This window comes from Pan paniscus, chromosome 10 (assembly GCF_029289425.2).
Source record: "Pan paniscus chromosome 10, NHGRI_mPanPan1-v2.0_pri, whole genome shotgun sequence".
Lineage (NCBI taxonomy): Eukaryota > Metazoa > Chordata > Mammalia > Primates > Hominidae > Pan > Pan paniscus.
This window is the reverse complement of record NC_073259.2, coordinates 105,030,723-105,057,266: the sequence shown is the minus strand read 5'-3', so window position 1 is coordinate 105,057,266 and position 26,544 is coordinate 105,030,723. Positions and strand designations below refer to the sequence as shown.

Below are 26,544 nucleotides of genomic sequence, written 5' to 3'. Positions count from 1 at the left end.
TGATGGGGGAGAGAATCTGGGTTTTGGCTATCGAGGATGAATTATTTAACTGGTCTGAAGCCTCAGGTTCCTCATCAAAGGAAATGGTCATAACACTAATATCTAAGCCAAAGTTATCAGTTATGATCGTATATTCATTCACTCATTCATTGGCAAGAAATACACTTTGAGGTCTTCACCGTGTCCCAAGCATAGTGGAGACACAAGGGGTCCCTTAGAAATCAAATTAGACCCAGCTTCTGCCCTTTTGGAAAGTACATTTGAATGGGATTCACCTGGGGTAGCATAAACGGGGCTTGGCATGTGGGTCCTCTTAGCCCACCTCCTAGGACACGCTCAGCCCTCGGAAAATGTTGGTGCTTATTAATTATTATGACGTGCTAGTGTCGACATCAAGTGCTTCCTCCTTCTGCAATACAGGGGTTTAGTTCATTCGTGGTCCCCTAGAGCTGAGCACAGCCTTCTTTACGTTAATAGCTCAATGAGAGTTTGATGAATGAATGATGTGGTTGAATAAGCGTGTACCTTGAATCCCTAGAGGAGGGTGGAAGTAATGGAAGGGACAAAACCTTGCCACCTATAAAGCAAATAGCACTGGGGCTGGAGTGGAACCTTCAAGGTAACTTTCCTTCTGGAAGGGGCCTTGCATCTTTGAAAGACTGGCCACTTTCCCAAGAAAAATGAAACGTCTTTCAGCTAAGAGAGATGCGGACCTGCTCAGGGGCCAATCTCCAGCACAGATCTTCCTCATTAAAACTTTCAATGACATTCTCGGTGTTAGCTTCCCCCTTCCCCCTTTTTAGGTATGTTTACGGGTTTCCAATGGTTTCAGGAAACCAAAAAGCTTTCCCTTGGAATTCTCCCTCAAAGGAACTGATCAGAGATGACAACTTAAACTACTGAAGGGAGTCGTATCTTTGTAAAAACAGACCCTGGACAAATGGGAATGTTCCTTTCAACTCATTATTAAGTGTTTTAAGGTATTAACTTCTCAAACAGCGTCTGAAGAAAGACAGAGTCTGTCTCCTTTTTCTATCTAGCCCAGCTGAGACTGATTTTTTCTTTAAATTTTATAAAGACGTATTTGTCTTCCATTGCTATGTAGCAAATTACCACAAATTCAGTTCAAAATACCACATATTAACTATCACACAGTGTTTGTGGATCAGGTATCTGGGCACCAGGTTCTTTTTGCAAGGTGTCATGAAGCTGCACTAAAGGTGTTGGCTAGCTGCATAGTCATCAGGAGGCTACACTAGGTAAATGGGCACTTCTATGGTCCCTCAGGTTATTAGCAGAAGTTATCTCCTTGAGGTTGTATGGCTGAGGTCTCACTGTCTTGCTAGCTGTTGGCCAAGGATTACTCTCAGCTCCAAGAGGCCACTCTGGTCCTTGCCATATGGTCCCTTCTATAGACCCTCTCACACTCCCAATCTCTCTCTTTTTTTTTTTTTTTTTTTTGCTTTTAATGTTTTATTTTATTTTATTTTTTATGTTCCAGGGTACATGTGCAGGATATGCAGGTTTGTTACATGGTTAAACTTGTGCCATGGTGGTTTGCTGCACCTATCAACCCATCACCTAGATATGAAGCCCAGCATGCATGAGCTCTTTTCCCTCATGCTCTCCCAATCTCTCTTTTAAAACTCACCTGATTTGATCATCTCCTTTTTGATTAGTTCAATCCAAAATCCACTGATGAGGAGCCTAAGCATGGGAGTGGTATCCCATCATATTCATATGGGAGGGGATTACATAGGTGGCTTAGTCATTTCAGACTGCTATAACAAGTGTCATTCATTGGGGGCAAAAGAAACATTTCTTTCTCACAGTTCTGGAGGATGCGAAGTCCACGATCGAGGTTCCCTAAGGGCCATCCAGTTGGGTTCTTATTGAGGGCCTTCTTCCTGCTTTGCAGAGGGACCTCTTGTCACTGTATCCTCACATGACAGAGGGAGAGATTCTCTCTCTCCCTTCTCTTCTTTTAAGGGCCCTAGTCCCATCATGAGGGCTTCACCCTTGTGAACTAATTGCCTCCCAATGACTCTGCCTTCTAACATCATCATATTGCATATTGGGGCTTCAATATATGAATTTGGGGGTCACAAATATTCAGTCCATAGCAACAGGACAGGCACGCCAGGAGCTGGGAATCTTGCAAGTCCTCTTGGAATTCTCCCTACCACAGAAGAAAATAGAGAAAAATAAACCAAGAAAATAGAAAGTTCTAGGGATGTGCTAATTTACAGATGTCAGATTTCTACCTAAAATAACAAATGTCTGAAAGCCAGGCTGCCCGCAGGACCTAAAGTACCCCTGCTTTCTACCTGGTCTCGAGCCCCCTTGGCACCCTCCAGCCTCTTGTTCCCCTCCTCCAGGCCTGTGCATGACTGGGAGTAAGAGCCAACGCTGGAGCTCAGAGGAAAAAGGCATTTACTGGGGACCAGAGGGAAAAAAGGCCACTGATCTCCACCCCACGGTGCCTCTGACTCCAAAGCACAGCAGCAATGAAAAGTGGAGGGCTCAGGAAGCCATGCCTGGGCTCAGAGCCCAGCTCTGCCACTTATTCACCATGTAACCTTTGAGGCCTAATTTCTGAATCTTCATTTCTGCATCTGCAAAATGAGAAAAAGATTTCCCCCAGGGTTGTTGTCAGCTTTGGGTGATGTAATACACCATGCTTAACACAGCACCTGTATGGTAAGAGTGAAATCATTGGGAAAAATTAAAATCCACTAAGGAAGCAGCTTAGAGAAGGAGGAGCTGCTGTTTCTCATTGCATCTACTGGGTGCTCAACACAGTGCTGGAAAGCATGAATTAGGACCTTAAGACATGTATGATCTAGTTGGAAAGACAAGGCAGTTTACCCAGTGAACAGCTTAACTTTCACAGAGAGATGGATTGTGAGTGCCAAGAGTTTTCTTTCTCAGGAAGGACTTTTCACCCAGGACCTGGATGTGCTAGGCCTCACCAGGTGTTCAAGCCAGGACTGTGGAGGCCTGCTCTGCCTCAGCAGCTTGCCTTGCCATGGCCAGAACCTGTATGGTGATCAGACCTAAAGTCCTTGAAGTATCACACAAAGAAAGACCTACCCAGGAGACCCTCAGAGACACACAGCCGGCCAGAAGTGCTCAGCCAGCAGTCGGGGGATGGCTCCGTTTACCTCTGCTGGGTAAGAAGGCATGAAATCAGGCTGCCTTTGAAAACCTGGTGGGACCAGAGCTGGCTAAGGATACTATATTCTTTTCCTACTACCACTGTAATAAATTGCCCCAAATTCAGTGTCTTGAAACAACATAGATTTGTTATCTTACAGTTCTGAAGAGCAGAAGTCAGAAGCCAGTTTCGCTGGGCTAACATCAAGGCATCCGCCGGACTGCATTCTTTCTGTAAGCTCCATGGAAGGATCTGTTTCCTTGCCTCTTTCAGCATTTAAAGGCTGTTTGCACTACTTGGCTCTCGGCCCCACATCGCTGGGACCTCTGCTTCCTTCATCACATCCCCTTCTCTGACTTTGACATTCCTGCCTCCTTCTTGCAAGGACCCTTGTGATTACATTGGGCTCACAAAGATAATCTAGGATATTCTATCTCCAGATCCTTAACTTAATCACATTGGCCAAGTCCCTTTTGCTGTAAGGTAACAGTCACAGGTTTCAGGGACTGGGAATATGGACATTGCGGGGACTCATTGTTTTGCTTAGCACAAGTACCAATTTCCTTCCTTGAGTCAGATGCCTTCCCACACTCACCGCCAATTGATTCCAAAAAAAAAAAGAAACAACTCACCTGTAGCCATTTACCTGATCTACCCCCTACAAACAAGCAAGTGAGGGATTCAACACATTTTCAAAGAAGTAGGTTTGTTGAAGTTTTCAAGAGAAAAAGATGCTGTGCTGCAGATGTCACAAAGGAATAACTGATCACTGAAACCTCATTCTCAACGCACCTGGTAGGGCACCATTTAATAAGATTTGAAAACAGAACCATATTTTAACAGCACTCTAGCTTTCTTCACTCCAATGTTTGCAAACAAGTGTGATCATTGCTAGCACCTATGTTTCCCTACCCTGCTTTCTAACTATTCTCTAAATTGACTTGATACTCTTTTTTTTTTTTTTGACAGTTCAGCAACAGGCACAAATTAGTTCACTGTTACCATAGTAACGAAGGCACCTCAAAACAGAGGGAAAAAAATAAGATTACAATAAAAGGAGGAAAGGACAGTCCAAATTGGCATTCATGAGTCATTGTCCAAGTGTATTCCAGCTGGCCACGCTTTGGGAGCTGTTTCAGTAAGCACCCCCTGAGTCAGTCAGTCTGCAGGGGAAGCCTCCCACGTGAACAAGAATACTTTTCTCCCGCAAGAAGCAATGGTTCAAAGTTTCTCGAACCTTCTACTCTCCCTTACTTATGCATTTCTGTTATTTGGATTGTCTCCTTTGTTTTTCGTCTCCTCCTGCTCTTCCCCTTCTGAACACATTAGTTACTATGGAAACATTGGTGTGAATGTCAGAAGGCTCGGCTCAGAAATACTTCATAAAGTCAATTTATAGAATGGTCTGACATTTATCTCATGTTCAGGAAATTTAGAGAAATTTGTGATATTCATACCATGGACAGGGGTGGGTGGGAAACACTGTGCTATATGTGGATTTAAAAATTTGTTTTATATACACTAAGAAAACATTAGGTTTTGTCTTTTAGGAAAAGAATAGCAACAAAAACAGGAGTCTGGTTTGCGATTTGAAATTGGACTCATTTTCCATCAGTTTGAGAAGGATTTCCACTTTCTAAGTTTGTAAGGCTGACAGGAATCTCTTGTGCCTAAATAAAGGCCTTTTCAAAAAAATATGGTTAGTTTATTTTTTAAAACTTTAACTTGGCAATAAAACAAATGGTATTATCTGTAGTAATATACACAGGGCAGCCACACACAGAAATGTTAATGTTCATGCTGTAGAAATTCTCACTTTACTAAGGGGAATTTTAGGGTTAGTGTTATCGTAAAGAATAATAATTATAGCTGACAATTACAGCACATTTACTGTGTCAGGCTCCTAGGTAATTGGCGTGTATTAATTCGTGTTCTCTTCATAATAAACTGAGGAGGTATGTGCTATTGTTATATAATTTTTACCCATGAGGAAGCTGAGTCATAGAGAGGGTAAGTAACTCATCGAAATAAGCAGTGGAAACAAGAGTCACACCAAGGCAGCCCAGCTCCAGAGCCTGTGTGCTTCACCATCGTGCACAATTGCTTCTCCATGAAAAAAGTAAAATAATACTAACACATCCAGAGAGAGGGCTTTGCGTTATCAGTTCTGGACTAAAAAGACAATCTGGCATGGGCTTTAAGTATTGCGTCTCTGAAGCTATTGCCCAAAACCTTAAGGCGTGCCACGTGGTAGCTGAAGATATGATGGGTTCCTAACGAATGACAATTTGATGATGAGTACAGTTTAGGTTCAATTTGGTTTTAGACTCGCAGGCTCTTACATATTTTGTTATATAAAAGAGTAAAAATAGTTTGCTACAATAAGCGGGAAAGCTAGAAATAGCTTAAAATATATTGCACGTAACCCCATTGTATTCCACCAGAAGAATTTTAATTACAAAGAAAATCCAGAGTCAATCTGGATCAAAAAATTTCCGTTTTTTGCCACCCAGTGTTTCCCATTTCCTCTCGCGGCAGCTTCTGGTTTGTCTGAGAAAGCTCCACCTGCTCAGTTCACCTGCTTGGCCTGCCTGGTCCCAGGATGAATCAGGTGGCCCAAGCCTAACCCAATCAGGACATCACATACCCCTGACCTCAGTGACTGGTTCAAAGGTGGGCATGTGACCCAAACACAGCCAATAAAATGCCACAAGATTTTTGCTGGGAATGTTCAAACAAGAATTAAATTGAGGCAGGTCCCAGTGCAGTGGTGTTTACAACTAATTAATCACAACCAGTTACAGATTGCCTTGTTTCTTCTCCACTCCCACTGCTTCACTTGACTAGCCTTAAAAAAAAAGAAAAAAAATTGAAATGCAAAATGAGCCGCTTTAGCCATCTTTGCCATCACAAGGGGTGACCTAAAGCATACAGAGGCCATTCGACAAACAGACTGAAACCCTGGGAACAAAAGGTATGTGAAAGATTAAGAAAACCCCAGCCAAAGGCATCATTAGAGACCTAAAGCATACAGAGGCCATTCGACAAACAGACTGAAACCCTGGGAACAAAAGGTATGTGAAAGATTAAGAAAACCCCAGCCAAAGGCATCATTAGAGCCCTAAATACAACCGTGTCCAAAATCTGTCGACTAGATTTTTAAATTATTGAGACAGTTAGTCACATCCACTTTTTAAAAATTTAAATCTGAGCTAGTTTACAACACATTTGAGCTAGTTTACAACAAATAAAAAAAGGCCAAATTGACACAATATGAATCAATAGGTGAACTTTTAGAGCAGACACTACGTCTTGTTCACCTTATTCACAAGCCAGTAAACCCATCCTTATCTGAGATTCCAAAATCCATACTCTTCTGAAAACCAAAAATTTTCTTGCAACTCATTTGATGACAAAACAGACATGACAAGTATAAATATGAGGAATCTTTATCTCACTTAATGTCACTATTCCTATGTTTTGTTGCTGAACAATTAATGTTTCTGATTACAGGCTGCTGCACGGATCCTATCAAAAGTGTCATGGTGCTGGCTGAGCACGGTGGTTCACATCTGGAATCCCTGCACTTTGGGAGGCTGAGGCGGGAGGATTGCCTGAGCCCAGGAGTTCGAGACCAGCCTTAGCAAAATGGTGAGACCCTGTTTCTGCAAAAAATTAAGAAATTAGCCGGGCATAGCAGCACGTCTTTGATCCCAGCTACTTGGGAGGCTGAGGTGGGAGGATTACTTCAACCCAAAAGGTCGAGGCTGTTGTGAGCTGTGTTGAGACCTCGGCACTCCAGGCTGGGCCACACAGAGAGATCCTGTTTCAAAAAAAAAAAATGTTTAAAAATTGTCATACTGTACAAGATATATAAACTCTTATCTTTAATAAATCCCCAAAAATTATAAATCTGAAGCTGCACAGACTTCAGATAAGACTGTGAACTTCTAGCCACATTATAAATTGAATGAATTGATCTAATAAATAAGCTTCTAATTTCTAAATAGGATGAAACCTGAGTTAGCTAATGACATCATTGTGAACCACAAGATGAAGGCACCCTTTATACCAAAATCATATTGAAAGTCAAATTGTGCTTGCATGCCAACTGACATACATCAAGCCAAACATCAGCTTGATAAATACCAGGACAAAGTGAAAATTCTTAAGTTCAGGACAAAAGCAAAAGGAATCAAATGTCTCAAAGAATAGTATCAAGGAAGAGCTTTGAGAACAGATAATCTGGAAAAAGAAGACAGCCCATTGCCTGACTCCACACCAAGTTATACCACGCTCTGCTAACACTATATCTAAAATGGAAAAGAATTATGGGCCCAGCATGGTGGTTCACACCTGTAATCCCAGCACTTTGGGAGGCCAAGGCAGGTGGATCACCTGAGGTCAGGAGTTTGAGACCAGCCTGGCCAACATGGTGAAAACCCGTCTCTACTAAAAATACAAAAAAATTAGCCTGGCATGATGATGGGCGCCTGTAGTCCCAGATACTCAGGAGGCTGAGACAGGGGAATTGCTTGAACCCGGGGAGGCGAAGGTTGAAGTGAGCTGAGATTGCGCCATTGCACTCCATCCTGGGCGACAGAGCAATACTCCGTCTCAAAAAAAAAAAACGATGATGCTGAGTGCATGTGCTTATGACATTAACTAAACCTTGAAATCCATATTACATGTCCATGTGGGATTTATTCTAAGTCCTCCTGAGTTCTCATACTATAAGTATAAAAAATGTTATTTACTTTTTATTTGTATCTGCAGCCAAGAGAACTATCACGCTAAGTAATATCAAAAAGAGTACTGGAAATTAATTAAACATTAGGGTCATAACTCATGTGTTATTCAGCACCTAAAACAGTAGCTAGTACATAATGTGTATTTCATATGTCCTTTATTAATCAATGAAATAAATGCTACATTCTGATATCTTTGCCGTCTGACAACATGGATAAATTGCCAATGGGACAACTGACACAGGGAGGAAAAAAACTAAAGAAGGAAAAAGACTCTCAGGGTTGGTGACTCCACTAACACAAAAGATCCTTCTGGGTCTGCCATCGTTGTAGAAAAAAAAAAAAAGTTTAGATCAACGATCCCTAAGTTGCCTTCTAACCCTATAATCACATAATTTTTTTGCATTAAAATCTAAAAGGATACAGATAGAAGTCTATGTAACTTACTTAAAACATTGACGAATAAAGTATGGCATAATCCCCAAATTTGGAAGACTCTTGAAATTTGAAAGAGAAATGCACACACACACACACACACAGACATACAGACACACACACACATATGATAGTTATCTATCTTATCTATCCATATATATTTATATATAAGAAAAAATTTCTTGCATTTAGTATCTTACTACAGCTAAGAAATGCTACAAACCTGATAATTTGTCCAGCTCAAAATGGCCCACACACTGGTCTGAGAAACATTGAATCCTTATCTTCCTGTTCATGAAATTTCCAGTGACCAAACCACCAAGCTATAAGAGCCCATGCAGCTTTAAGACCTCCTCTCTCTCTAGCCATCCTCAGCACCCTGCCAATTTTTCTACCTCCATGACATTGTTCCAATCCAACCTCTCTATTTCCATGGAATAGTCCTTAAGGGCCACAACATACTCCAGTTTTCCAATCTTCCAATCTTTCTTGCATATAATTTTTTCCTCCAATCTTCCTTGCACATGATTGCTAAATTGATTTTCCTAAGGAAAAGTTTTTCCTCCAATCTTCCTTGCACATAATTGCTACAATGATTTTTCTAAGAAAAAGGTTTGATCCCACCACTTTGTTTCAAAACGTCCAGTAGCTGCCCATGACCTCCACATTTTCCTGTTTTCTCTCTTACCTCTCCAGCTGCCCCTTTCCAATGTCCAGTACTGAAGCACTCTCTTCTACCTGTCCTTAAATTGTTAGAATCCCTTAAACCCTGGTCATAGCTCCTCTTCTTATTCTATTCTGTCGCCCTAGGTGACCTCATTACAAGGCCTTCATCAACATCTAGATGCCACTGAATCTCATTATGTATTTTTTAAATTATGGTAAAATACACACAAAATTTACCATTTGAAAGTGAACTATTCACCGGCATTGAGTACATTCACAGTGTTGCGGGACCATCACCAATATCTAGTTCCAAAATTTTGTCATCATCCTAAATAGAAACCCTGTATTCATTTCAGCAGTCACTCCCTATTCCCCCACCTTGCTAACCACTAATCTGCTTTCTGTCTCTGTAGAATTGCCTATTCTGGGTATTCTAAATACAATGTAAATGGAATAATACAATATATAGCCTTTTGTGTCTTACTTCTTCACTTAGTAGAATGTTTTCAAGGTTCATCATGTTGCAGCAGGTATCATCACTTCATCCTTTGTATGACTGGACAATATTCCATCGTATAGATATATCATTTTGTTCATTCATTCATCTGTTGATGGACATTTGGGTTGCTTTTACCTTTAAACTATTGTGAATAATGCTGCTATGAATATTAGTGTACAAGTTTTTGCTTGAATACCTGTTTTAAATTATTCAGGGTATATGCCTAGCAGTAGAATTGCTCAGTTACAATAGCATTTCTGTGTTTAACATACTGAGGAACTGCCAAATTGTTCTCTACAGTGGCTGCACCATTGTACATTCCTACAGGCAATATATGAGGGTTCCAATTCTTCACATCCTTGCCAACACTTGTTATTTTCTGCTTTTTAAATTGTGGCCATTTCAGTGATGTGAATTGGTGTCTTGTGGTTTTGATCTGCACTGCCTTAATGACTAATAATGTTGAGCATCTTTTCATATGTTTGTTAGCCATTTGTATATCTTCTTTGGAAAAAATGTCTTTTTCAATCTTTTGCCCATTTTTAAATTAGGTTGACTTTTTGTTGCTGAGCTGTAAGAGTTCTTTATAAATTCTAGATACTAGACCCTTATTAGATGTATTATTTGCAAATATTTTCTCCCTGTCTACGGACTACCTTTTCACTCTCTTGATAGTGTCTTTTGATATACATGATTTTAACTTTGACAAAGTTCAAATTATCATTTTTGTTGTTGTTGTTGTTACTTGTGTATTTTGTGTCATATATAAGAAACCATTGCCAAATCCAAGGTCATGAAGATTTGCTCCTCTGTTTTCTTCCAAGAGTTTTAAAGTTACAGGTTCTAAATTTAGGTCTTTTGAATTCTCATTTTGAGTTCATTTTTGTATATGATGTGAGGTAAGGGTCCAGCTACATCTATTTACATGTTAATATCCACCTGTCCCAACACCATGTGTTAAAGAGACTGCTGTTTCCCCCACTCAATGGTCTTGGCACCCTTATCACAAATCATTTTACCATTGATAGGTGGGAAATGTCATTTTCGCTCACACAGACTTCTCCTCTGAGCTTTAGACCCACATGTATATAGCAAGCCATTCAACCTTCCCCACTTAAACCCTCCCCTCATCTCCAAACTTTCCAAACATGCCCATACTTCATTGTTCTTTCTGAGCAACACCATTCATCTAGTTGTGGAAGCTAGAAACATTCCACTCTCCTCTACACTCCATAGCTATTTCCAGTCAACCTCATCTCCATAAATTATCTTGAATCTGTCCAGTTATCTCAAGCTCCTCTGCCATCCATAGATCAAGTTACTGTAGTCTACCCCCTTGCACCATTAACATAATCTCCTAAGTAGAGTCATCTCCCTGGGTCTATTCTGGTGCTCTTTTAATCTATTCTCCAGACACTTTTTTTTAAAAAGATAAATTATTTCTGTCTCCTCTCTCTCTCTGTGTGTGTGTCTCTCTCTCTATCTCCCTCTTTCTCTTATCCTTTCCCCAAGTCTACCTGGCTTAAACTTCTTCAATGTCCTTCCATTACTCTAGGATAAAGACCAAAATGTCAATAACAGTGTGAAAGGCTCCACAAGACCTGATTCTGACCTTCCTCTCTAGCCAGATCATATACAACTCTTTACACTTCCACTTGGTAACTCCTACTCAACCTTCAAGTCTCACCTCAAATGTCACTTACTCAAGTGACCCCTGCTAGATCAGGGCCCTTTGCTAATTATTATCACAGCATATGGGACATTTTCTTTACAGAGCTTTTCAAAATTTGAAATTATATATCTATGGGATTCTTTGGTTTATATCTGTTCCCCTCTGGATTCAAATCTTCATGAAGTTCACATTTTCTAGCCTGACAAATTCAAGAGGCTTCATGATCTAACCTTTCTCGTCTTATTCACAACTATTCTCTTTCGCATTCTCATCCTCAAATTCTGATAAAACCCTGTAAAATTCTGTCATTGTATTCTATTCACGCTGTTGTTTACCTGTTTCCTCTAACTCTCATTTTTCCTGTAATTATTTTGTTATCACTCTAGCCCATTCTCATTCTTTATTCATTCATTTAAATTAAATTTATGGAGTATCTGCTCTGTACTAAGGCGATACAGGACTGGAGATACGGAACAGAGTAAACCTTGATTCCTGATACAAAGGAAGCAGGGAATCAGGCCTACAAAAAAACAGCTTCAGCCTCAGAGAAAAGCTGGTATGAAAATGACTTCTGCAAATGATTATGAGAACAAAGAAGGTAATAGCTATCTCTGCCTGAGAAAGTCAGCAAAGTTCCAATATAGAATGTGTCATTTTCGCTAGGTCTTGAAAAAATGAGTAAATGGGAAAGGGAAGATGTTCATGCATAAGCATTCATGCAATGGTAAGTCGTGATGAAACATGTCCCCGAACCTGATGTGTTTGGGGAAGAGCAAATGGTCCAATGTGTCTGGCACAAAGAGCCTGGGCAGAGGCAGGGGGTCCAAACAAAATGTCCATGGCATTATCCCTGGACACAATTGATAGGTTCGGCCCCAAGTGACTATTCTCTTCCTTCATACTAAAAGGAAACATGTAACTTCGTAATCAAATGTTACCGTATTGTAAGATAAAACAAGAGGAGTGTCTTGTAAAGTAACTCTGGCTGGATAGATCCTAGGACAGCCCTTCTGAATCCTGCTCCCTGTGTTCATGCCCTCCCTTGATTTGGGGTGGAACCTGTGACTTACTCTTACCCAAAACAATATGACAAAGGTGAAGGAATTTTCCTGATGTAATTGCTGTCATAAATCAGTTGCTTTTGACTTATTGAAAGGGAGATTATCCTGGATGTAGTGATTGATTTATTCAGGTATGAGTCTTCAAAAGAGAAACTGGACCCTCCCAAAAGCAAGAAACTCTCCTTACAAGGTTGATAATGTAGCCAGCCATGTTGGAGAAGCTCAAATGTCAAAAACTTCAGCCGGCCTCCAGCTGACAGCCAGCAAAAATCCAGGACCTGCAGTCATGCAGCCATAAGGAAATGAATTCTGCCAACAACCTGAATGACCTCAGAAATTAATTTCTCCCCAGTCGAGCAGCCAGATGAGAATGCAGCCCTGGCCAACACCTTAATTGTGGCACTGTGAGACCCTGAGTAGATCATTGAGCCATCCCAGACTCTTGATCTAGAGAAACTGTGTGATAATCTATGTGAGTTGTTTGAAGATTCTAAGTTTTGCATGATTTATTATACAAAAATAAAACATGAATACAGACTTTAAGTTAGATCAGATGTTTTTACTGTTGTGTTGTCATGTGCTTTTTACATTTTGTCAAAATGGCTTAAATAACTAACCCTTTAGATATTTAACTGACAGAATACACTAGTTAGAACAAAATTTAAATGTGTTTCTAGCCAACTCCCAGATAATGTAAAGCAACAATATAATACTTCACCTTGATGTGCTTTACTTTACAGTAGGATGTGTAACTTTTGGTTATTGTTGTTCAGACACATTCTTAGCAGGTTTTTTCTTTTTGTTGTTGTTGGATTTTAATGAACCAGTTGCTCTCAGATAAAGAAAAAAACAAATCAGAAACGTAGCAGCTTTAGGGATCAAAACACAGCCATAACGAAACAAATAGGAGAGCACATTTACTGCACAACACACGATGGCACATAAAGTAGTCAACAGCCTGTTTTTATCGCAGTGTGGTCCTTGCCTTTGCAATCTGAGTCAGTATCTTCCCATATGAATAATTTTATAATAGGGAGTTGATGACCCAGTATCAAATAAATCATTGCTATGACTGATATGATCAATTTACATATAATAAGAGCAAGAGGGGATTCAGAACCTCCATGATAATTTTAAATGAAAATATTATGTTTCAGGTTATATTGCTCATCTTGATTACAAAATGAATTCACAAGTACATAATAAACACATATGTTTACATACGTTTATTTTATAACATTATAAGTTTGTAACATTCCTTATAACTTTATAACATTCTTTTCATCTTTCATAACATTATAACATTCTTCTCAACTAATACTCTAGACTTGATAAACATTTATTGTTTAAGATGATTTTGTTAAGAAGCTAATACTCCCTGTACAAAAACCTGGCAAGGGTAATTTGAAACCTAGATTGCTTACGAAAAATGGCATTAGAACTCTGAAATAAAGTACCAGAGAAAAAGATGCAACAGTAGAAAAGAAGGCTAATCCTCTCCAACCGTGTTATAGTTTAACCCCCACACTAAAATATGAGTCAGTAGTCCAAAATAAGTCATAACAACTCACATCTATAGGTTCATAAAGGAGAGGAGAGCTCAATAGATTTTCGAAGCTGTTATTCCTGTACATATCTTTAATGCTTAAAACTCTGAAAACTAGAGCTAGTGGGAAAATTATTAAGCATAAAAGTGACTTCTCAAACCAATAGACCACCTGATGTTTAACAGGTAGCTTCTAGATACATTTCAGTTTATTCACTATATTTATCCACTATATTTAATCAGGGTCTGCTTATTTTATCTTCTAAACATTTGCTCCATTGTTTTGCTGGTTCAGGCCCATTTCTTACCTGGTCTATTGAACTCTCCTCCCTGCCCTTGGTTTAATTCCTTTCAAATCCATTCTCCTCACTGTGGTCAGAATTATCTTTCTAAATTTGATCATGTTACAACCTGCTTAAAACCTTAGATTGGATCCTGTTTGTCCTCAGAAAGGAATCCTAGTGCCTTGGCCTGCACCAAAGGCCGCTGGTGAGCTGACCTGGTTCATCTCTGCAACCTATATCCTGCCCTCCTGGCTCTTGCAGATCCTGTGCGTGACATCTCCAGCCTCCTCTCTGAAATAGCAACCTCCTTCCTCTCCCTCTTCACCAGGCCTATTTCTACTCATCTCTAATCCTCGGCTCACATCTTTTACCTTCTATTTTACCTCCTACTGCCTCTATAAAGCCTTCTCAGATATCACTCTGCCTTTTCGGGTTGCATGTAATATCCCTCTCTGCTGCCTCCATGACACCCTGTGTGTATATTCATTCCCTGCTCCTAGCACGTTTTTATTTTATTGATATATCTGTCTTCTGTACTCAATGGGCATGCTTTTCGGTACAATCCTCAGTGTTTAGCACATAGGCGGTGACTACTGTCCACTAAATGAATGAACGAATGATGAAAGATGAAGGTGAGGGAACAAAAGAGGGCCCTGTCAGTTGAAACATGTCTACTGACGCATAGGTTGAAATAGAATCTCCTGCAGGCATTGCCCAAACTAGGGGAGAATGCTTTTGAATATTACCTACCATTAATCTTGAAAGAAACTCCAACGAAGCCAACCTTACAAATCTCAGATATACTACTCACCTACCAAAATCACTTTATACCCGTACTCAGAGGATATGCTCTTCTTCTTTCAAACTTAAAAAACCAAACCTGAAATACAAAATGAGTGTCAGCTACATTTACCTAACAAAGTTGAAGATGGTGGCCCTATTTAAGAATCTGCTTATCTTCTAACAAGAAGAGTGAGGACAGAGATAGCTGCTCTCCTCATGCTGTAATGTACAAGCAAATGTGCCTCTGCTTAGTAGATAAAGTCTAAACTTACCCATGTCATACAAAACTCGTTCTGATCTGCTCGCACCTATATGCCCAGGCTTCTTTTTCACAGGGTCCTTTGTGTGGCAGATGTTCCAGCAATTTTCTACTATTAAATTTAGACAACTTTGTTCTTTGTCAACTTTGTAAAAGAGAGTTCAATCACTGCAGCAATATTTAGACATTCTGATATTCTTCAGTCTCATTTTGGCAGATAAAGATTTAGTATGATGATCATTTTTAAAATGAGAAATAAAATGTTTTCTCATTTTACTAGTATTCAAAAAATAGAGTAGGTGTCTTTTGACATAAGATGTGCTTCAAATAAATTTTGAAAAGTTCAATTTGTCTGAATGCAAAGTGAAGCATAATTGATTCTTGACATTTTAATTTTAAGTGTGCTGGTTGTCAGATTTCACTTCAATGTATCTACACATCGCAATATCTACACATCAAGGGCATGTCAACTATCTTCAAATATTGTTGTCATTTTTCTATGTTCATAATTTATTCTACTACTATAAATGCTATTATTTGATGCGTAAAGAAGGAAGGATTATGATTAATCAAATTTCAGGTTTATCAAGAATACCACATACACCGCACAGAAATCAGTAATTTACAACAATCTTTACATGTGTCCAACATTATTCAATAATTGATAAAATTAGATCTATATGAGATAATATTGCACCTCAGCAGAGGTCAAAGCATCATACTAGACATTGTACACATAGAGAGAATTCAGAGACAGCCCCTGCCCAGTGAGACAAATCACCCCGATTCTATAAGAACTATAAAAATAGTAGAAAATAAATGTTTGGGTGCAAAGAAGAGAGCACGATTGCCTTTAGGTCAAGGGAAAATATCACAAAAGAGGTGACATGTAAGAAGTGTTCTGAAGGATTTGTAGAGTTTTCCAGGCAGAGAAAATAGGGAAGGTGATGGCTCGGAGACACGAACAAGGATGACCTTCTCTGGAACCTGAGACTGGAATATGAGAGTGCAGGGTATGTGGAATAGTAAGAGATACATTTTCAAGGAAGGATCAGAAGGCCATATACCAAGGACCATGGATGTTTCTTGTGGACAATTACGTTTGCATTTGAAGAAGACAACTCTAGTAAGGTGTACACAACAGACAAGAAGCTAAAGGGGAAAATAGAAAATCTAGTTAGCAGGCTCTTGGAAAAATCTCAGTAAGATATGATGAAGCTCTAAACCACAACAGCTGGGATAGAGATTAGTCAAGAAGTTTACCTATTTCTGCATAATAAAAAGGCTACAAAAAATCTTAGTGGCATATAATGGTGTGTTTATTCTTAGCTGGACTGCTCTGGGTGGGTTTGGCTTAGCACCTTGGCCAAGACATCTCTGCTTCACTTGTTTCTCATCTTCTTGTGGGACCAGCAGCTAGCCAAGGGAGCTTTGTGTGTATGTGTGTGATCTTTTAATGTCCATGTCAGAAGTACAAGAGAGCAGGTGATACATACAAGACCTCATCAGTTCTAGGCTTGGAACTGGCACACCGTCATTTTTCCTTTATTGGCCAAAGAAAGCCACATGACCAAACTCAAAGTCACAGAGTGGAGAAAATATATTCCACCTCTTTAGTAGTAGAAAAAATAAAGTCAAATGGCAAAGGACAGGAATACAGTAGGGATGAAGGATTGGAGATAAAAATGCAACATAACACAGTCTGCCCCACAGGCAATGACTATTCATGTTCCTCCCAAATGCAATATATGCCCACTCCCATCCATCAATTCTCAAAAGTCACACCTAATCACAGCATTAGGTTCAAAGTTTAGGATCTTCTGATCTATAATCTACGTTAGGTCCAGTGGTCTTTCATCTTAATGAGAATGATTGCTGGCAGTTCTTTATAGCAGCATGAGAATGGACTCATACAAGCCACAAAACAATGGAATAATATTTTTCAAAGTAATTAAAATAAATGATCTATAAATCTATATCCAGTGAAATCATTATTTAAAAATTAATTTAAAATAAAGACATTTTCAGATAAAAGCAGTGCATTTACCATCAATAAATCTATATTAAAGGCAAAAGAAAAATGTCCTGATGGAGGCTCAGGCATCTATGAAGAAATAACAGCCTCCACAAAGGGTAAATATGCGTTCAAGTCTAAATGAATATTGACTGTATACAACAAAAATAATGGGTAGCAGGGTATGATATATAGAATTAAAGTACTTGACAACAGTAATATCTAAGTCAGAGACATATAATTAATGTTAAAGTTTTTTAAAGTCCTTGAGTTGCCCAAGAAAGAAATATACCATTTATATTAGATTTTAAAAGTTAGATACACATACTCTACTCTCTAGAGCCACCAATTAATAGAGAAGTTTATATCTAAACCTTAAAAAATTTGTATTTATAAATAATATATACAGTATATACTATATATATACAAAAAACGATAAACTTCTTATACAAACATACATATAGAATATATATATATATTCTCTTAATAGTAGGGAACATGAAATAAAATAAATTTTTAAAAAAGTAAAGAGAACAAGAATAGGCAGCATCAGAATTTCTGCTACTAAAAGAATGAAGTTGCTTGCAGCAGACCAATGCTGAGGAAAACTAGAGAAGTTGATTTTTCAAAAAATAATCTGTTTAAAGGCATTAGATTGATCCATAACCAACAAGGATTAAAGGAGATACGATTCTTGAGAAAATCATGAAGAACTAATAACGATCTACAGTTACTTTTTCCCTGGGAAATTTTCTAATTCTAAGCATGGACAAGAAGCTGAGAATCCTAGTTTTGCCTAAATAACAGAGAAACCAGCAAAGCTTTTAGCATTTCTCAGGAACAGAGACAAAATTGAAGACTTGAGGAACCTCATACACATGGCTGGTTTTTCCTCAAGACAGTTTCTGAATTTTGAAGCTAAAGCCTGGATGGAATAATATTTTTCAAAGTAATAAAATGTTCTGCCGTTAATGATGCTGAGAAGACAAAGATTAGAGTTTAAGACCCACCAGTAGAGGGATCTCAGAGAAAAAAATTGAGTTTTTAGTTGACATCCTTAGAGGGCTGTATGGAAACAGGGTGAACTAGAGGTAGAAGGAGCCCCACCAAAAACAAAATTCAGCCTTGGCTCACCTAGAACTAAGGGTAAATCCACTCTTGAGAAGGATAAATCATCTTGAGCCGCTAAGTTTATTATGAATATTGCATCTTTGTTTCTAATAGCATAGCCTTGATACCCATACTTGATAAGGATATTCTAAAAAAAAGATTAATCTCTTTCATATACATAGATGACATAATCTGAAATAATAGCAAAGCAAATCCAAGATAATGAGGATTATTCAAAGAGTGCAAGGATGATATAACATTCAAAAATCAATATGTCACATTAATAAATTTAATATATCTCAGTAGATGCTGTAAAAGCATTTGATAAAACTCAGCACCCACTCATGATTTAAAAAAAAACACCAAAAACCTCTTAGTGAACTAAAAATACAAGAAAATTGAATATTCTGTGTCTTTTCTTCTATCAATTACTTAGATGTATTAAAATTTTCCACAAAAATTGTTGTGAAATTTGTCCTTTTTTCATGGCTATAAAATCTACTTTATTTATGTCAAGGCTATGTTATTAAATGCATGAAACATTAGAATTTTTGTGTCTTCCAGGTGAATTTAACCTTATAGCATTATGAAATATCTTCTTTATCTCCAGTAATACTGCTTGCCTTAAAATTTAGTTTTCTATTAGTGCCAGCTTTTTGCTAGTTTTTGCATGGTATACCTTTTTCCATTATTTTAATTACTTCTCTCTGTAGCCTAATATTTCAAAATATGTCTCACAGTTAGCACTTAGCTTGGTTTTGTTTTTTATCTAGTCTGATGACCTTTCTCTTTTATTTTATTTATTTTTTATTTATTTATTTTTTGAGACGGAGTCTCACTCTGTTGCCCAGGCTGGAGTGCAGTGGCATGATATATGGGCTCACGACAACCTCCGCCTCCCGGGTTCAAGTGATTCTCCTGCCTCAGCCTCCTTAGTAGCTGGGATTACAGGCACGCATCACCACGCCTGGCTTATTTTTATATTTTTAGTAGAGATGGGGTTTCCCCATGTTAGCCAGGCTGGTCTCAAATTCCTGACCTCAGGTGATCCGCCCGCCTCGGCCTCCCAAAGTGCTGAGATTACAGGCGTGAGCCACTGCGCCCGGCCTTGACCTTTCTCTTTTAATTGGAGGGCATTTTATTTACATGTAATGTGATTACTAATGTATTAGATTTAAGTAGAGTACCTTACCATTTTTTTCCTATTTATGCAACCTATTTTGTTTTGTTTTGTTTTTTGAGACGGAGTTTTGCTCTTGTTGCCCAAGCTGGAGTGCAGTGGCACGATCTCAGCTCACTGCAATCTCTGCCTCCCAAGTTCAAGCGATTCTCCTACTTCAGCCTCCCTAGTAGCTGGGATTACAGGCAAGCACCACCACACCTGGTTAATTTTTTTGTATTTTTAGTAGAAACAGGGTTTCACCATGTTGGCCAGGATGGTCTCGATCTCCTTACCCCACGATCTGCCTGCCTCAGCCTTCCAAAGTGCTGGGATTACAGGTGTGAGCCACATGCCTGGCCCCTATATCTTTTTTTATTATTAAAATATTTTTAATTTTATTGCCTGTGCTTTTGATGTCATATCTAAGGAATCGTTGTCAAATCCAGTGTCCCAAGGTTTATCCTCAATATTTTATTCTGGGAATTTAATAATTTTCTGTCTTACATTTTGGACTTTAATCCATTTTAATTTTTGTATATGGTGGAAGGTAAAGGTCCAGCTTCATTGTTTTGCATGTGAATATTCAGTTTTTCCAACACCATTTGTTGAAGAAACTGTCGTCTTCTCATTTTGTAGTCTTGGCCCTATATTTGGCCATATATGCAAGAGTTTATTTCTTGGCTCTCTGCTCTGTTCCACTGGTTTATATATTTTTATGCCAGAAACACTAAATACTGTTGCATTGTAGTATGTTTGAAATCAGGAAGTGTAATAGCTCCAACTTTGTTCCGTTTTTAAGATTTTTTTTTTTCTATTCAAACCCTTGAGATTCCATATGAATTTTAGGGTAACTTTTTCTATTTCTGCAAAAAGTTCCATTGGGATTTTCATAGGAATTGTATCAAATCTGTAGATTGCTTTGGGTAGTATGGACATTTTAGCATTTATTAAGTCTTAAATCTGTCAGCACTGTATGTCTTTCCATTTATTTCTATACTCTTTGATTTCTTTTAGCAATGTTTTGTAGCTTTCAGTATACAAGTCTTTTGCCTCCTTGGTTAATTTATTCCTAAGTACTTTATCCCTATTGATGCCACATAAACGCAATTGTTTTCTTAATTTCCTTTGTGGATTTCTTGTTGGTGGTGTGTAGAAAAGCAACTGATATATGCACGGTGACTTTATATCCTGCAATTTTTCTGAAATTGTTTATTAGTAATGATTTTTTTTGTGAGATCCTTAAGGTTTTCTACATATAAGACCATGTCATCTCTGAACAGAGATAATTTTACTTCTTTTTCCATTTGGATGCCTTTTATTTCTTTTTCTTCTCTAATTGCCCTGGCTAGAACTTTCATACTATGTTGAACAGCAATGGTGAGAGTGGGTATTCTTGCCTTGTTTCTGATTTAAAGAAAAATCTTTCAGTCTTTCATCAATGAGTATAATGTTAGTTATGGACTTTTCAAGGATGACTTTCATTATGTTGAGGTAGTTTCCTTCTATTCCTAGTTCGTAGGGTATTTCTATTATGAAAGGATGTTGGATTTTGTCTAGAGTTTTTTCTGTATCAATTGAGGTGAACACAATTTTGTTCTTCATTTTATGTGGCATATTACACATTGATTTTTGTATGTTGGACTATCCTTGTGTCACGTATAAATTACATTTGATCATGATATATGATACTTTTAATGCATTGCTGAATTTGGCTTGCTATTTTTTAAAATTTGGTTTGCTATTATCTTGTTTAGTATTTTTGCATCAACATTAATCAGTTTTGTTGGTCTCTAGTTTTCTTGTCTTTGATTGGGATATCAGTTTAATTCTAGCTTCACTGAATGAGTTTAGAAGTATTCCCTCTTTTTATTCTTTTAAAAGAGTTTGAGTAGAAGTGATACTAATTCTTCTTTAAACGTTTGGAAGAATTATCCGATGAATCCATCTGGTCTTGGATTTTCCTTTGTGGAAAGGTTTTTGATGACTGCTTTAATCTTCTCAATAGTTTTACAGATCTATTCAAATTTTCTGTTTCTTTATGAGTCAGTCTTGGTAGATTTTATGTTTCTAGGAATTCGTTTTTTCTAGGTTATTCAATTTATTGGTGAATAAAACCCAACTCGTGGCGTCATTGATTTTTTTTCTATTTGATATTACATTTATCTCTGACCTAATCTTTATTTCTTTTCTTCAGCTAAATCTCGGTTTGGTGTGCTCTTGTTTTTCTAGTTCCTTTGGTTATAAGGTTAGGTTATTGATTTGAGATTTTTTTTTTTTAACGTAAGCGTCTACCACTATAAATTTCCGTCTTAGAACTGCTTTGCTGCATCCCATAAGTTTTGGTATGTTGTTTTCATTTTTATTTGTCTCCAAAATATTTTTTACATTCCTTTGTCATTTTTTCTTTGACTCATTGATGATTGTTTAAAAATACGTTGTTCAATTTTTGTATCCATATGTGTATTTTTTTTCCTTTTGCTATGGATTTCTAGTTTTATTTCACTGTGGTCAGAGAAGATACTTTGTATGATTTCAGTCTTCTTAAGTGTATTAAGACTTACTATGTGATCTATCATGGAGAGTGTTTCATGTGCACTAGAAAAAAGTATGTATTCTTCTGTTGTTAGGTGGAGTGTTCTATATATATATCTGTCACATCCAATTGGTCTATAGTGTTGTTCAAGTCCTGCTCCTTTATTGATCTTTTGTCTAATTGTTCTATTCATAACTGAAAGTGAAGTATTAAAGTTCCTTGGTCTTGTTTTTGTTGTTGTTGTTGTTGTTGTTGTCTAATTTCCCCTTCAGTTCTATCAATGTTTGCTTCATATATCTGGGTGTTCTGTTAGGTGCATGTATATTTATAATTGTCATATCATTTGGGTGAATTTAACCTTTTATTATTATATAATATCCTTTTTTATCTCGTTACAGTTTTTGTCTCAAAGTCTGTTTTGTCTGATATAAGTATGGCTGTCCCTGTTCTCCTTTAGATTTCCATTTGCATGAAATATCTTTTCACTCTTTTACTTTTGGTCTGCATGTCCTTAGATCTAAAAGGAGCCCCTTGTAGACAGTATAAAGATCTTGTTCATGCATTCCACCAAACTATTGTTTTGGGGGTTGTTTGTTTTGGGGTGCTTTTTCTTGAGAGAGGGGAGTCTCACTATGTCACCCAGGCTGGAGTGTAGTGGTTATTCATAGGCAAGACCATGGCACACTGTAGTCTTGAACTCTTGGGCTCAAGTGATCCTCCTGCCTCAGCCTCCCAAGTAGTTGCAAACTATTTCTTTTAACTGATACATTTGATCCATTTACATTTAAAGTAATTATTAACAGAATAAGACTTACAATTGCTATTTTGTTAATTATTATTACACTGGTTACATAAAACATCTTAAAGTTATAAAAATGTATTTTAACCTGATAACTTCAATCATATATAAAAACTCTTACTTCTTTATATCTCTGCATCCCTTTTTATGTTATTGATGACAATTTCCTGTTTTATATTGCAAATTCAATAACATTAATTTATGATTACTTTTCTTTTTAAATTTTATTGTGGTAAAAGAGTTAACATGTGATCTACCCTATTAACAAATTTTTAAGTATATAATACATTATTGTTTACTATAGGTACAATGTTGTGCAGCAGATCTCTAGAGCTTATCATCCTGCTTAACTGAAACTTTATAACAATTTTTGTGCTTTTTTAAAAAGATGTTATGCCAGATTTAAGTGATTTACGTACCTACATTACTACACTACAGAATCCTATATATGCCTATGTACTTACCTATACCAGGAAGTTTTAATTCTCATATGGTTTTGTGTTGCTGTTTGTCGTCCTTTGCTTCAACTTGTGAGACGCTCTTCAGCACTTCTTGTTGGGAAGGTCTAGTGATAATGAACTCCCTCAGTATTGATGAACTTTTTGTCTGGGAAAGTCTTAGTTTCTCCTTTGTTTTTGAGGGACAATTTTGCCAGATGTAGTAGTCTTGCATGGCAGGTTTTTTTTTTCCCCTCCAGTACTTTTAATATATCATCCCACTCCCTTTTAGCCTGCAAGGTTTCTGCTGAGAAATCTGCTGATAATCTAATAGGAACTCATTTACATGTAATGAGTTAGTTTTCTCCTTCTGCTTTCAAGATTCTTTGTGACTTTTGAAAATCTGATTATAATGTGCCTTGGTGTAAGTCTCTTTAGATTTATCTTAGTTGGAGTTCTTTGAACTTCTTGAATTTGTATGTTCATTTCTCTCCTCAGATTTGGGAAATTTTCAACCATTATTTCTTCAAATAGGTTCTCTGCCACTTTAGCTCTCTCCTAGGACTTCCATAATGCATATGTTTTTTCACTTTATGGTATCCCATATGTCCCTTAGGCTCTCTTCATTTTTCTTCATTCTTTTTTTTTCTGCTCCTCTGCCTCAGTAATTTCAAAAGTTTGCCTTCAAGTTTACCGATCCTTTCTTCTGCCTGGTTAAGTCTGCTGTTGAATCCCTGCAGTGAATTTTTCAATTTGGTTATTGTATTCTCCATTTGCACAATGTGTTTGTTTTTTCTTCATCATTTTTCTGTATTGCTATTCCCATTTTCTTTATGCATTGTTTTCCTAATTCTGTTTAGTTGTTTATCCATGTTCTAATTCATTGAGTGTCCTTATGATGATAATTTTGCATTCTTTTTCTGGCAATTAATACCACTGTTTTAAGGAGTCAATGTCTGAAGATTTAATTTGGTCTTTTAAATGTGCCATGTTTCCATTTCTTTGTGTCATTATTTTTTGTTGGGATTTTTGGCATCTGAAGAATCAGTCAACTTTCCCAGACTGCTTTCACACAGGATAGGCTTTCTCCACTCATTCCATATAGGGATTCTGAAGATCTCCCAAGCCTTTCTGGGTATGGATCCTCTCTTGGTTTGTGTATGTTATCTCCTAGTTGAAGAGGATTGCTTGTTTCTTCTTCAAAGTTCACTCTGGATCTGTCTACTGCAGCTTCTTGAATACCATAGTGAGCCATGACACTGGAGCTTCAACTAGAGTATCTCTTTGGTAATGCATACTCCTGAGCATTTTGATAGTCTGTTTTCAGAGCTTCAATATGAGGCCTGGTTCTTGTCAGTACTTGGATTTGGGCAAGACAGAAACCGGTCCTTGGGCAGCCACCCTAAAGGTCAGAATACTGGACATACATTCTACTCATTTCCCTCCCAGAGATAAGATGGGAGTTGAGGGTTTCCTCTTCATCACACAGTACCATGCTGGAAGAAGGGGCTCTGGTGAGAGTGTCGCCAATTAATTTTTCTACTGGGCTTTGATGTGCTTGGCTTCATGCTCTCCTGGGTTGCAGGAACATTTGAAATGGTTCTTGGATTTCTCACAGAGGCATTTGGCCTCTTTACTATTGTTAAATCCTTATGTGTGTGGAAAGGAGAATTTGGTGCTTCCTATTCTGCCATCTGGCTAACATCACTCCAACTCTTGCTTTCTTAAACCCTCCAAAAATCACCAAACACAAGCCAAAATCTTATAACAAGCCTCTCCAAAGCTCGTCTCACTGAGATGCCCCACGGTTACTCTTGGTGTGTGTTCTCCATAATTTTGACTACAGGCATGTTTCTGGTGGTCTTTGACTTTTACACTTTATTAAAAAGCTAGATATAAAGCTTTTAAGGCCACTAGCTTGAAGGATATTCAAGCAATCTGATTCTATAAGATACTGCAATTTCTGATTTTTAAAAGTAAGAAAGAGAACATGTTAAGAAATCAGTAACTTGGGAGGAGGGAGTTGAGGCACTCCTCATGAAGAAAGACAAGAACAAAAAATAAGACATTAAGTAGAGAATAATATCAGATAATTCCAGCATATCTGGCAAATCACATTATTCTGGCAACATTAAAACAGAGAAAACAAATAGGAGACCGAGGCAAAAGTTCAAATAAGAGATACAATAGGTCCTAAACCAAGATAATACATTTGTGAAAAGGAAGAGACTTGTTTCCTGAATTGAAATGCTATTAATTACTTTCTCTAGCCTAGAGGACATTATTCTGGCACCTTAATATTAAGATAGAGCATTTCTACCTTCAAAACTTTAATCAATATGTTGCATAACCCTCATTAAATACTAAATTACATGTGAATTACTACTGCAGAATGTCTCCAGAAAGAGAATGGTGAATTATTCTTGTTAACTTGGCTGTAAATTTGTACTTGTTTTTAGATCATAGGGAGGCGTAGATATCAATTTACATTAATTCTTCACATAAATGTAAAATTTATGGAAAAGCAGCAGGGTAAATACACCATTAAATTTATCAACACAGTTACACAAGCAATCAATTTTGACCTATCTTTACCTTTTTATCAAACTTTGTTTCAAGAATCAGACATTTTATGACTTTTTTATCATTCCAAGGTCAAATTAAAAATAGTCTGCCTAATGTATTGATCAGTACTTTCAATTTTTAAAAAAATTACATCTGAATTTGGTAACTTCATAAAACAGAATAAAATATAGTTTGATAGACTACTGGGAGAAATATATGCAGGTATCATTCAGATGACATCAGGAGATAAAATAGACAATAATGCTTGCATTTTGTGTAACTTTATGAAGTATTCTCATTTCATGCATCACTGAAGTCTGTAATGACAGTGATGGACAGTAACAAATAGATAAATCCATGCTTCCCTAATGTTACCATCACTCTTCCCCCACTCCACCACCAAACACTCAATTTATAAATGCTTGGAAAGTTTTTGCACTATGAAATGTAAAGTAAATTAGGTAGATGTTAGTGAGAGTGCTACAGCCCTATTATTTGCAAAGGATCTTTCCTTCTAAAAAATCCAGTTTTTTATTTCTGAAATTGGATCTTGTAAATTTATGAATAACAAATATGTGAATTTTCATGTTCAAAATTTCATGTTTCATTGGTCTAGATAATTTCAGATACCTTCCTCAGCATATCTGTTAGAAATGGAAATAATATTTACTAACATGTAAACAATTTATTTCAATAACTGATCAAAATATAATCAATAATATCATAGGTGCTTAAGCTTTTTAGTCATTTTTAAGTTGTTGAAACCATTCTTCAATCTCAAAGTCAGGTCTGGTCCAAAGTGATTTTTTTTTTC

General features: G+C 37.4%; 1 protein-coding gene across 7 annotated transcripts in view; it reads right to left on the bottom strand.

Moving 5' to 3' along the window:
* Positions 1 to 456: 456 nt before the first annotated feature.
* Positions 457 to 26,544, bottom strand: part of NEDD1 (NEDD1 gamma-tubulin ring complex targeting factor) — a 77,762-nt gene continuing 51,674 nt past the window's right edge. The window contains exons 16-18 of one of the 7 annotated variants that reach the window (XR_008620467.2): positions 12,957 to 14,948; positions 9,491 to 9,611; positions 457 to 6,980 (exon numbers count right to left, since the gene is read on the bottom strand). The gene's annotated coding sequence lies outside the window, so the exon portion shown is untranslated. The remainder of the gene's footprint in view (positions 6,981 to 9,490; positions 9,612 to 12,956; positions 14,949 to 26,544) is intronic. The other 6 variants (XR_010108865.1, XR_008620466.2, XR_008620470.2 and 3 more) reach the window with 6 other exon arrangements.